The sequence below is a fragment of the Canis aureus genome, chromosome 7, assembly GCF_053574225.1.
Source record: "Canis aureus isolate CA01 chromosome 7, VMU_Caureus_v.1.0, whole genome shotgun sequence".
Lineage (NCBI taxonomy): Eukaryota > Metazoa > Chordata > Mammalia > Carnivora > Canidae > Canis > Canis aureus.
In genome coordinates, this window is record NC_135617.1 from 27,609,168 (window position 1) to 27,622,011 (window position 12,844).

Sequence of the window (12,844 nt, forward strand, 5' to 3'; positions counted from 1 at the left end):
GATAGCTGATGAATGATTATAAGGATAGTTACAAACAAAATGATAAGATTTGTTATATTTGTTGGTGAATGTGTTCTAATAGGAATATAAAAACTGCTTCTTCAACTTAGCTATTATATAGACCTATATTGTAGGTCTTACACAGAAATAAAGCTGAGAAATGTGAAGTGTGAAAACTCACATGAAAGTTTGCTTACAATCTTGAATTCTTTCTCCCCAATCGAGATAGTGTGTTCCAGCAAAGCTAGAGAAGAGATCCACCTTAAAATATTTAATACATGATTTCTTCATTTAAATTCATTTTACACTAATGACTGACTTGTTTCAATGCCTTATGGAAAGTGGGTCTAGGGTACCTGGGTGGCTCAATGGTTGAGCATCTGCCTTTGGCTCAGCGCATGATCCTAAGGTCCTGGGATTGAGTCCTGCATCAGGCTCCCCATGGGGAGACTGCTTCTTCCTCTGCCTTTCTCTCTCTGTGTCTCTCGTGAATAAATAAATAAAATTTTTAAAAAAGAAAGAAAGTGGGTCTGTCTTTACTGATATTTGGGGACCTCATAAAGTCTAACTGTAGCCAGTCAGTAACTGTTGCTCAGTCAGGGAGCGACATGCTATTTCTTGTTTTCCTTTTCTCCTGGGTCTTATCCCACTTTCTCCCATCCCTTTCTTCATTTCTCACCTACTTGGAGGGAAAAATGGTAATAAATAAAGCTCTTTTTTTTTCTTACCCAAAACATATTCAGCAGAAGGTCCTGAGAACAGAGAACTTGGCTTTCATTCCTAATGTAGCAGGATGGCAGTCAGTGTTTATGAGGTTCAGTACTACATGCTGGTCTAGTACATTCAAGGCAAATGTGTCAATCAGGACAGGCTAGGTTAGGTTATGGAAGCAAACAACAAAGCAATCACAGAGGCTGGAAAGAACAAAGGCTTATATCTCAGCTTCTTCGTATGCCCAATGCAGATTGGTGGGAAGTTCTGCTCCCCAGACCCAGGTCGACAGGTGTTCCTCATCATAGAATACTTCCTTCTCATCCAGAGATTTTGGGTTTGCTGCAACAGGGAAAGAGAACATGGAAAATTAAGGCCACTGTCCAGGAAGAGACATAGGTCAATTTCCCTTCATTTTGTTGGCCAGAATAAGATACATAGTCATGCTTACCCTCAAGAGGACAGAAAATGCAATTCTTTATATTCCTACAAGTAAGGAAAAACATTAATATTACCATAGCAAGTCTGGGATTTTTGTTTGTTTCTGGTTTTGTCTAAATTGACCCTCTAGACAAGACATAAAATAAAATGATCTGAAATAGAAAATATTGTCTTGCATATAATAAGCATTCAATAAATATTTATGAGTGGCAGGTTATTAGTTTTCTATTGCTGTATAACAAATTAGCATAAATTGAGCAGCTTAAAACAATACCTATTTATTATGTCACAGTTCCGTAGGTTTGAAGTTCAGCACGGTGTGACTGGGTTTTCTGTTCATGGCATATGAGGCTAAAATCATGACGTTAGTCAGCCTGGATTCTTATCTAGTGGCTTTGGAGAATTCACTGCCAAGCTCAGGCTATTAATGGAATTCAGTTCTTTCCAGTTGAAAACCTGAGGCCCCCATTTTCTGGCTGGCTACAGGTGGGGGTCTCAGCTTCTAGAAGCTGCTAGAATTCCATGTCATGGAGGAAACGTTCTTCAAAGCCAGCAACAGAGAATTTCCCTCACATCAAATCATTTTTCTCCTTCAAATTTCTCTGACTTCTTCCATCCCTTACCTCTAGACCCATACTTTAAGGGCTCCCATGTTGAAGTCAAGCCCACCCAGACAATTTCCATATATTAAGGTCAACTGATTTGGGATCTTAACTATAACTACAAAATCTCTTTTGCATATAAGGTAATATAATCACAGGAGCAATATCTTATCATATTTACAGATTCCATGGATACTCCAGGACAGGAGATTATATAAAGGTAAAGGTCATTAAAGATCATTTTAGTTAATTATTTGTTTATTTATTCATTTTAGAGAGAGAGAGAGGCAGAGGAGGGACAGAAAGAGAGAGAGAGAATCTCCATGCTGGGTGGGGATCCTGATGCGGGGCTTGATCTCACAACCCTGAAGTCATGATCTGAGCCAAAATCCAAATTCAGACGCTTAGCTGACTGACCTACCCAGCTGCCCCAAGAGTTCTTTTAGCATCCTCTCTACACAGCAGCCTGGTTAGAGTACAAAAATTATTATTGAATTGTCCAGATGACTTGGGTTTAAGACCCAGTTCTGCCGGTTATTAACTGGATAATTTGAGGCAAGCCATGAGCCTTTCTTCTCTGTATCAGTTTCCACAATTCTAAAATGGGAATACTATTCCCTGCCCTGCAAACCCCAGAGAGTAGTTATGAGAATCAAATGAGATTATGTGAAAGCACTTTGTAAACTTTAAAGATCAACACAAATGCAAGTTATTATTATTTTGTTTGAATTTAATTTTGCTTCTGAGGACCTATGAGACCAGATCTTTTAAAAACAATGCTGGATGAGGAGGCAGGCATAGGGGCGAAGGAAGGTCTTGAGAGACACAGGCTTTTTGGCTTTCTGTCCTCACAGAACACAAATTTGATGAGCTAATCGTAAAATAAGTGAAAGCATATGCTACACATTTCTTTTTTTAATGCATGAAATAGGTGTAAAATTTTAGAGGATCACTTTGGCAAGATGTTTTTGGCCTCTGCTCTATATAATGATAATAATACATTACCATATATTTATGTGGTGTTTTCTGCAGGAACTGAAACACTTTATAGACAGGACTGTTCCTCTTCTAAATACGACTGAGGTAGTAGCAGATGTAAAGCATTTATCCATGTATAATGTTAGCATATAGACTAGGCCATTTCAGAACACAGGACCCTAAAGCCACATATAAGTACTTTATTTTTTCCCTTTGATTTATGATCTCTTCTTCAGTTAACAAATAGTTCTGGACTTTTATGAACCCCAAGCCTACCTTATTAGCACATGCCTACTCCATATTTTTTTACACTAAGGTTTAGCATCAGAGTAATTGCGTGCTTCCAGTTAAACATTCTCATTTGGTTATAAGCATCAAATAAATAAAAGTTCACATTGATTGAAAGAATTCTATGATGGTATTGCTTGATGCACAGACTTTGAATTTGCCAGCTTGTATATAAGTACACTAAGTGATTGTCAGTTGCCCAGGTATGTCTTGAGACACAGGACTAAATCCGGTACAAATCCATTTTCTTTGCTCTGAATCCATTATGAAGAACACTACTGAGAATGTTTAGAATAGGCTCATCACTTATGGAAATATACTCTCAACATCACTTAAACTTTGTTTTCTCTTCGGTACTTTCTCTTTATCCCATGGAGTTTGGAATCTGGCTGATTTTATTTCCAGTGAAAACTAATGGTTTTTAACATGTACTATGAGAAAGGAGTTCATCTCTAAGGAAAACTTTCAGACAATAATAGTTGCTTAATATTGCAGAGAGCAATTTAAAGAATTTTTGTGATTTGCTACCCAGAAGGATTTAAATGGGGACAGTCTATGGCATTGGTCCCAGTGTGAGCCTAGAGATGAATTTGGGATCAATTTTTCATGGCTTCATCTTGTGATTCTCTCATTCTTTTTGTTTGTTTGTTTTTATTTCTTTTCTTAAGAAAGGCAGTGCCCCATTTGAATGTGTCTGGAGGCTTAGAAACTCGATTACCCTACGTTCTACTACGAATGGACCTTGAGAATTTGTTTGGAGGTCTAGCAGGGGGATGCAGCTACTCATTTACCCTTGACTGAATCCTCCTCCTCTATGGGGGGAAGGTCACCTTCCTCCATGGAGCACAAAGCCTCAGGAGGGATGCACATGGAGATTTGAGGGAGGAAGGAGACACCAGCCTAGCCTGCCAGATCAGCCGAATCAAATTGGCCATCATCAGTGGGGTGACAGATACCACAGCCAGATCACCTTCACATCCTCTATTATTCTTTTCTTTATTTTTTAAATTTTTAAAAAAGATTTTATTTATTTATTCATGAGAGACAGAGAGAGAGAGAGAGAGAGAGAGAGAGGCAGAGATACAGGCAGAGGGAGAAGCAGGCTCCATGCAGGGAGCCTGATGTGGGACTGGATCCCAGGACTCCAGGATCACACCCTGAGCTGAAGGCAGGTGCTAAACCGCTGAGCCACCCAGGCTGCCCTATTCCTTTCTTTAATGATGAAATTTTAGGCTGAACATAGAATGGCCACCTATCTACTCCAAGTTTTTATTCCTAATTTTTAAAAAAAAATTATTAAAAATTTAAAATAAATAAAATAATTGTTTGGAATAAACAAAAAAAAGTTTGTTATTTTAAAATTACAATCCTTCTCTCCCCAAACCATGGGTTCTAGGTTTGAGATTTCTAGTTTTTTCCTTCACCAGATGGCTTTGTTTCTTCCCAATTCTAACATTCCTGACCCTCAACACTAGATTTTGCAAGATTGTCATAAGCAGAAAACCCAGTCTGGGGGCACAGACTGAAAATCTCCCTACTCCTGGTTGTCATTTGGGTCCACATTCACTGTAACTAAAAACAAGTATCATCTGTGACTCAAAAGTATAAATACTTTTCTTATTGACTAAATTATATTATATATATAAAAATATATATAGTAGTTAGAACGACCCAAAATGTTACAACATTTAATTTCTGAAGCTGTAACTAATTTTATCTTCTACCCTGTAGTTATCTAAAATTTCATATATCATTTAGATGCTTAACAATAAGAGAGGATCAATGTAAAGTCGTCTCTCTCTTTTTTATTGAAGTATAACATGCAATGCTGTATTAGTTTCAGGTATACAACATATCGATTCAACAATTCTATATATCACTCAGTGCTTGCCACGATAAGTGCAGTCACCTTCTGTCACCATACAATAGTATTAAAATTATTGACTATATTCCCTATGCTGTACCTTTCATCTCTGTGACTTATTTATCTTAGAACTGGAAGTTTGTATCTTTTAATCCTCTTTGTCTACTTCACCCTCCCCCAACCCACTTCCCCTCTGGTAATTACCAGTTTGTTTTCTGTATTTAAGAATCTGTTTTCATTTGTGTGTTTGTTCATTTATTTTGTTTTTTTTTTTTGTTTTTTTTTAGAATTCACGTATAAGTGAAATCATATATTTGTCTTCTTTGCCTGACTTATTTCACTTAGCGTAATGCTCTCTAGGTCCGCCTGTGCTATCACAAATGGCAAGATTCCATTCTTTATTATGTCTGAGTAATATTTCATTGTGTGTATGTATGTGTATATATATATATACACACACATATATACACTATATATGTATATGTTTATATCCATTGTGTGTGTGTATATACATGCATATATATACACATTATATATGTGTATATATGTATATCATATATCTCACATATGTATATATCATATATCTCACATAGAAGTTTTTATATATCTTACATCTTTTTTATCCATTCATCTATTGATGGGCACTTGGGCTGCATCCATATCTTGGTGATTATAAATAATGCTGCAATAATTGTAGGAGTGCTTTTTTTGTATTAGCATTTTCATTTTCTTTGGGTAAATACCCAGTAGTGGAATTACTGGTTCATGTGATATTTCTATTTTTAAGTTTTTGAGGAATGTCTCTACTGGTTTCCACAATAGCTACACCAATTTACATTCCCACCAATAGCGCACTAGGTTCCCTTCTCTCCATATCCTCATCAGCACTTGTTATTTCTTGTCCTTTTTATTCTAGTGATTCTAACTGGTATGAGATGATTCGTCATTGTGGTTTTGATTTGCTTTTCCTTGGGGATTAATGATTTTGAACATCTATTAGTGTGTCTCTTGGCCTCCTATATGTCTCCTTTGGAAAGCTCTCTCTTTTTAATAGCAAGTTTCTAATCTTGTACATTCATATGCAACTGTTTAGACTTACAAGTTTCAGATATGAGTAGAGTTTGATCAGTGATATTTTAATAATGTGACATAATGTCATATAGCAGGTTATTTTTTTCTTTTTCCTGTGCTAAGGCTAGATATACAGCAGGATTTTTAAAAGTGAATTTATAGTCAATTAACTTTGGAAAAGAAAATACAATAAACAGACCACCCAGTTGATAGCAGCCTTTAAATAGTGTGTTAAAAAATACTTGTATCTCAAAGTGAGATCCAGACACAGTTCTGATTATTTTGTTTTAAGATTGTTTGTTTACTTCTTGGTTCAAAAAAGTCAACAACAGGTAACAGTGATTTTCCAAATTTCTCATGTAGCTGTACAATATTTAGTGACCTAAAGATATGGTACATAGGGCACAAATCAAGTTCTCTAGATTGTAATTCTTTTTTTTTTTTTTTTAAGATTCTATTCGTTTATTCATTAGAGACACACAGAGAGAGAGAGGCAGAGACATAGGCGGAGAGAGAAAGGGAGCCTGATGTGGGACTCGATTCCGAGACTACAGGATCACACCCTGGGCCGAAGGCAGATGCTCAACCACTGAGCCACTCAGGCATCCCTAGATTGTAATTCTAAGATAACATGACAATAATGCAGAAAATATGGACTGCTTAAGCACTGAATAAAATACAGAGCAATGAATCATTAATTCCGCCTTACATCTTATTCTTTTTTTTTTTTTTAAGATTTTACTTATTTATGCATGAAAGACATAGAGAGAGAGAGAGGCAGAGAATAGACAGAGGGAGAAGCAGGCTCCATGCAGGGAGCCTGACATGGGACTTGATCCCAGGTCTCCAGGATCTCACCCTGGGCTGAAGGTGGCGCTAAACTGCTGAGCCACCGGGTCTGCCCATCTTACTCTTTCTTAAATGAAATACACTGCCAGCCCAAGCACCACCACCACCTCCTCCCCCCCACCCCATACACACTCCTTCCTGATACTCACAAACTCAGCCTCTTAACATATGAAGGTGTAGAGAGAGAAAACTGAGAAGACTAGCATGGCTCAGAAAACCTGAAATGTCCAGCTCCAAAATCCTCCCTTGCCTTCCTGGACATCATCTGTAGGATTCTGCTAACATAAAAATGAATGAGTCAGGTTTGACCATATTGGTAGTTTCTAAGCTAAGTTGTATATCTTCTCTCTCTCTCTCTCTCTCTCTCTCTCTCTCTCTCTGTTTGGTGCCTCCATGTTAGCCCCTAGCAGATTTAGGAAACTTCAAGTTCCTGAATGTTCCATATCTTATAAGCAAACTTGAAATTGATCTAAAGTATTGCTTTATCGTACTTTCTTTAGCTAAGACTGGAGGAAGCAGAGGATAGCAGGACAAATTCTGAATCTATATCAGTCTCAGGGGAAAGGCCACTGACATAAGCATGTTGACTCTTCTCAAATATGAAGTGTTCATGTAAGCAGCCTAGCAGAAGAGCTGTGATTGTAAAAGTATGATCACATACTTCACAAGTGGGAAAGGCTTATGAGGTGCCTGCATCCTGCAGTTTGTGTTTTGTATTTAATTCTATCAAGAATTCTACGTGATGTATTATTACCCCCATTTTGCATAAATGGAAACTGAGACTCAGAGAAAATGAGAAACTTGCCCCGAGTAAGCTGTGACTCAAATGTCATTCTGACTGTCTAGAAAGCTCACACCCTTTATTTTGCTCTTTCCCTCAAACTACTTGAAGAATTAATTGTAAAATTTCTCTTTTATTATCCAGTACTATTTAAATGCCTAGTTATACATTCAGTAGGGCATCCATATGCTTTGCTAGGATGTCTTTCTGGCAAGAACTAGAAAACTGTGGGGTGATAGACTTCCAAATGAAGGGTTAAGTGAACTAGCTATAACAACTTAGACTGTCTTTTATCAAATCTCTATCTAAGCCTTAATAACCTGGGAAAGGATGACTCACACAGCCCAGAGGCTCTCGTTGGCTTAACGGAGAGCTGCAGTGTGTCAGGGGCAGGTCTGCTTAGTGCAGACTGTTCGATGAAGGGTCTGAATTCTGACTCACATGAGCTACATGACTGAAACAGCCCCTTCTGAAAAATCTGGAAGCAATGCTGCCCTCTTGGACTGTACTTTTTCATGGCACCAACATGGGGTTATCATCTTAATGTGTTTATAACAACCAGAGAGACATCAGAATGTGAAATCTTTAGGACACAGATTTCGTAGTGGTTTTGGCACAGTATATTCCACTGAGCCTTGCATGTTTATGGGAAATATTAAATAATCATTTGATTGGTGATTGGGGATAGGAGACTGAGAGCTGGGGGATATAAAAGTGTGGGGTCAGAGAGATTTTCTTGACTACAGAAGATAAGGAGCTACAAGCTGTGGGAAGCTTTTATGAGAGAGAGTAGGCTCTATGCAGACATTCTAGGCTGGCTGTGTGGGCATGAAGCAATTAGGTCTGCAGATGAGGTGAATCAAAAAAATATTTCTAAGAAATTTTAAAGGTGTGAATAATTTGAGAAGACAGATAGAAGAGGAAAGAGGGTAAACTGATCTGATAGATCTCCTGGCAGATTAACGAAAATTTCCTGACCAGAAGTGCTAATGTATAGAGTCATGTATATTTCCTCAAGAAAGAGAACACTGCAGAAATATCACAAAATTCCAGAAACACTAAAATCACCACTCATTTTATGTGGAAAGGCAAGAGGCTGCAGAGAAAAAAGCCAGGTGGCTTCATAACAATTCTGGCCCTGACTGAGGTTGGGATAGAGATATTCCAGTTACGTCACATGTCTACAGGCAATATTGGGCCCAAAGCTTTAGTGTTGCACTATTGAGTGACCTAATCAAATAAGCACCCTCAGATTTACAATGGAACTTTAGACCAGAGTGTGGAAAAATGATGTGATTTTACATGAAGATGAATTCAGAAGACATGGTAGGGGGGATGAGAAAGGACTCTTTATTTCATTTGTCAACACTGTGGAAGTATCTCATTAAACCTTATCATATCCAAATTAGTCATGTTCAGTCCAAGCCATTATCAGCACCAGAGGAATCAGTAAAGACTATACAATGGATCCCTTAATAGTCTAATTCTTATATTTCTTGCCTGGATTATTGGCAGAGCCTCCTAATTGGTTTTTCTTAATTGGTTTTTTAAATTTATTTATAAATTTATTTTTTATTGGTGTTCAATTTGCCAACATGTAGAATAACACCCAGTGCTCATCCCATCAAGTGCCCCCCTCAGTGCCCATCACCCAGTCACCCCCACCCCCTGCCCACCTCCCCTTCCACCACCCCTAGTTCGTTTCCCAGAGTTAGGAGTCTCACATGTTCTGTCTCCCTTTCTGATATTTCCCACTCATTTTTCTCCTTTCCCCTTTATTCTCTTTCACTAATTTTTATATTCCCCAAATGAATGAGACCATATAATTTTTGTCCTTCTCCGATTGACTTATTTCACTCAGCATAATACCCTCCAGTTCCATCCACATCGAAGCAAATGGTGGGTATTCATCGTTTCTAATGGCTGAGTAATATTCCATTGTATACATAGACCACATCTTCTTTATCCATTCATCTTTCGATGGACACCGAGGCTCCTTCCACAGTTTGGCTATTGTGGACATTGCTGCTATAAACATCGGGGTGCAGGCGTCCCGGCGTTTCATTGCATCTGTATCTTTGGGGTAAATCCCCAACAGTGCAATTGCTGGGTTGTAGGGCAGGTCTATTTTTAACTCTTTGAGGAACCTCCACACAGTTTTCCAGTGTGGCTGCACCAATTCACATTCCCACCAACAGTGCAAGAGGGTTCCCCTTTCTCCACATCCTCTCCAACATTTGTGGTTTCCGGCGGTTTTTCTTAATTGTGATGACAGACAGTAAGGTAGCTTCCATGCTCCGCCACTTCCTGGCATTCACACTTTAGTGTAATTTCCTCTCTTGAGTATATGTAGGACCTGTGGCTTGCTTCTGACCAATGCCTTTGGTAAGATAATGGGATGTCACTCCCATGATCATGTTATGTTATATGAGATTCTATACTGCTAATAGACTTGCTCTAGAGTCTATCTGTCTCTTAACCTTGCTCACTCTATTTTTTCTGTATGGCTGGCTTTGAAGAAGATAGCTACATGCATCATACAGCTGCAAGAAAGTGAATTCTGTCAAAAACCAGAGGGAGCTTGAAAACAGATCCTTCCCCTGTCAAGCCTCTGGATGAGAACCCAGCCCTGGCTGACATCTAGACTACAGCCTACAGAGAACCCAGCTGAACTTGCCCACTCCTGACTCACAGATAACATCATAAATACATATTATTTTAAGCCACTAAGTTTGTGGTAATTTCTTACACAGTATAGAAAATTAATACACTGATATTCCCCTCTATTCCCAATAATATTTATTCTCAACACAGAATCCAGAGAATCTTGTTAATATTTAAGTGTTTTCTCTATTTAAAACTCTTCAGTGGCTTCCTCAACACAAAGCAAAAGGCAAAGTTTGTACCACGGCTTTCAAGGTCACGTATGCCCATTTCCTCTCTCACTGATCTATTGCTCTCTTACTGCCCAGTTTATCCATCCTGGCCATCCTGCCAACTCTCCAACTTGCCAGGCACCCTCTCTGGGTCTTGGTACTTCTGTTCTCTATGTCTGGAATATTCTTCCCTCCAATATCCACATGGCTCACTCCTTCAGCTCTTGCATGTCTTGTCTCAAATGTCACTCTCGCAGCAAGGCCTTCCCCAGTAATCCTCTAAAAAATACGCCTCCCACTCCATCACTCCTCACCACCACTTCCTGGTTTTCTTTTCCTCACAGTATTTGCACATTGTACCATGTGTTTTACTTATTTGCTTATTGTCTGTTTTCCTGCACAGGCCATAATCTCCATGAACATAGGAACTTTTATCAACTTTGTTCACAGTTTTATCTCCAGAACTTAGAACATATAGTATATGCTCAATAAATATTTGCTGAAATAAATTTCAAAAACACATCACATAATCTGCTTTTAGGTTATATTCCCAAATTAAAATAAATTTTCCATTTAAGCGTGACATAGCATCATCAAAAATTCTCAACTCTAGAGTAGCCCAGGTGGCTCAACGGTTTAGCGCTGCCTTCAGCCCAGGGTATGATCCTGGAGACCCGGGATCGAGTCCCATGTTGGGCACCCTGCATGGAGCCTGCTTCTCCCTCTGCCTGTGTCTGTTCCTCTCTCTCTCTTCCTCTCTTCCTCTCTCTCTCTCTCTTTCTCTCTCTCTCTCTCTCTAATGAATAAATAAATAAAATCTTTAAAAAAAATTCTCAACTCTATTATCTAGATTATCTGCTGTATGACCAAAGGCATGGAATATTTCAAATTTGTCAAACAAATTTGTGCTGTGGAAGAAGACCAAGATGAACCTGACTCACTGAAACCCATCACATATCCAAATTTTCCTTTGGTTTTACAGATCTGGAGCTGAACTCTACTATCACAAGATCAGACTTCCCAATAGGGAACTGACATAAGACTAAAGCATCAAAATCAAGATGCTTTCCATGTGACATAGTTGTTCTCAAACCAAAGTTCTATTAGCTAACTTTCTCTATGGTTGAGAAATGAGAAAACTTGTTTCTTTAAGCAGTTGTAAAAATAATTTTGCCAACACCTACTTGTCACTAACTGGCAGAACCAGATCTCTAAGGCTTTGGATCTGGAATATTAACCAATATCTGCTGAGCATCAAGAGTCAAGGGTTGGCCCTGTGATCCAGCCCATATGCTGAACAGGACTTGTAGTGCAGGGATGTGTCAGGATACCTCCGTGACTGCTGTGTAGTAATTTCACACAGATTGGAGAATAATTGCTTGAAAAGATGTAATGGAAAGAGAGTGGATCTTAGAAAGACCCACTTAGTTTAAATCCCAACTGTGGTCCTGACCTCCTGACCTTAGGGAAATGATAACTTTTCAACTTCATTTCTTTATTTTTAAAATGGGAATATACGGGCTCCTGGGTGGCTCAGTCAGTTAAACATCTGCCTTCAGCTCAGGTCATGATCCCAGGGCCCTAGGATGAAACCTAATGTCAGGCTCTTTACTCAGCAAGAAGCCTGCTTCTCCTTCTCCCTCTGCCTACAGCTCCCCCTGCTTGTGCTCCCTCTCTCTCTGTGTCAAATAAATAAATAAAGTCTTATAAATAAATAAATAAATAAATAAATAAATAAATAAAGTTCCAGCATCATAGAGTTGTAATAATAAATAAATGTAATAGTGAGTATAAATTCCTTGGAATGGTGTTGGCACAAAGTAGAGATCCGTCAATGGCAGCTACTATTAATAATAAAGGTACATTAAAGAACAACTTCAAGTATTGCATTATTGGTGTGGAATAAAGGCAAACATGAAAGAACAGCTCTGAGCAGTGCATTATTGGTGTGGCCATAAAAAGAGCATGGCTAGGTTTGAGTAAAAAGATGTACATTCCCAGGTGAGAGTGCAAAGTTGGAAACCAAAGGGCTGTCTTCACATACGTACAATGTAGGCATTTGCTCACATATATATTTGCCCTTTTTGTGACCCATATGGATGATGACTGAATAGCAGCATTTTCTACACTATGTATTATACTATTTAGTCTGATGATTCATGTTTCTATGTAACTAGAGAACCAAGATTCTGCTTGGATTCTAGTTCATTTATTTGTGGTTTAGTGTAGATGTACTTCTCTGTACTGACAGGATGGAGTAGGTGGCTTTCAAATCCCCCTTGAGCCCCAACTCTAGGGAAATCTTCACTTAGAATACCTTTACTCTATTAGAGTAAAGGCTAATTGCACAGACTAATTGAGACAACTTAACCGTTCATACTCA

The 12,844-nt window shown here is 38.5% G+C and overlaps 1 long non-coding RNA gene across 14 annotated transcripts in view; it reads right to left on the reverse strand.

Moving 5' to 3' along the window:
* LOC144317177 (uncharacterized) overlaps window positions 1-12,844 on the reverse strand; it is a 71,565-nt gene that overhangs the window by 6,454 nt on the left and 52,267 nt on the right. For 8 of the 14 annotated variants that reach the window (XR_013383104.1, XR_013383106.1, XR_013383111.1 and 5 more), the window contains 2 exons: window positions 1,163-1,197; window positions 729-1,053 (listed from right to left, as the gene is read on the reverse strand). This is a non-coding gene — a long non-coding RNA (uncharacterized LOC144317177). The remainder of the gene's footprint in view (window positions 1-728; window positions 1,054-1,162; window positions 1,198-12,844) is intronic. The other 6 variants (XR_013383103.1, XR_013383108.1, XR_013383109.1 and 3 more) reach the window with 1 other exon arrangement.